The sequence below is a fragment of the Theropithecus gelada genome, chromosome X (genome assembly GCF_003255815.1).
Source record: "Theropithecus gelada isolate Dixy chromosome X, Tgel_1.0, whole genome shotgun sequence".
Taxonomy (NCBI): Eukaryota; Metazoa; Chordata; class Mammalia; order Primates; family Cercopithecidae; genus Theropithecus; species Theropithecus gelada.
The window spans coordinates 116591653-116592492 of record NC_037689.1 but is presented as its reverse complement, the minus strand read 5'-3'; the positions used below and the strand labels follow the sequence as shown (position 1 = coordinate 116592492).

Sequence of the window (840 nt, the reverse complement as noted above, 5' to 3'; positions counted from 1 at the left end):
GCCTCAGCCTCCGAGTAGCTGGGACTACAGGCGCCCGCCACCACGCCCGGCTAGTTTTTTGTATTTTTAGTAGAGACGGGGTTTCACCATGTTAGCCAGGATGGTCTCGATCTCCTGACCTCGTGATCCGCCCGCCTCGGCCTCCCAAAGTGCTGGGATTACAGGGTTGAGCCACCGCGCCCGGCCCTGAAATTTTCATGTAGCCGGATGTTTCAGTCTTTTGTTTGTGGCTCTGCGTATTTATCAAAACAATTTTGTCTCCCTGGGCACACCATGAATAGTAATAGGCATCCAAAGTTAATGGGCCCCAACTCACAAAACAATAGATCAGGTTTTTGCATTTGTCTTTTTTTGGTAACAGCTTTATTGAGCTATAATTCACATACCATACAAGTCACCTATTTAAAGTATACAATTCAATGCTTCTTAATACAGTCACAGATTTTTGCAACCATCACCACAATCAATTTTAGAACATTTTCGTCATCTCCAAAAGAAACCCTATCCGGGCACAGTGGCTCATGCCTGTAATCCCAGGACTTTGGGATGGCAAGGCAGGAGAATTGCTTGAGCTCAGGAGTTCTAGTTCAACATAGCAAGACCCTGTCCGTACTAAAACTTCAAAAATTAGTTGGGTGTGGTGGCATGTGCCTATAGTCCCAACTACTTGGGGGACTGAGGTGGCACTTTTGCCTGAGCCTGGGAGGTCAAGGCTGCAGTAAGCTGTGATCGCACCACTGCACTCCAGCCTGAGTAACAGAGCAAGATACTGTCAAAAAAAAAAAAAAAAAAAAAAAAAAAAAAAAAAAAAAAAAAAAAAAAAAAAAAAAAACTTTTACT

The 840-nt window shown here is 43.8% G+C and overlaps 1 protein-coding gene across 1 annotated transcript in view; it reads left to right on the top strand.

Moving 5' to 3' along the window:
- KIAA1210 (KIAA1210 ortholog) overlaps window positions 1-840 on the top strand; it is a 77111-nt gene that overhangs the window by 27886 nt on the left and 48385 nt on the right.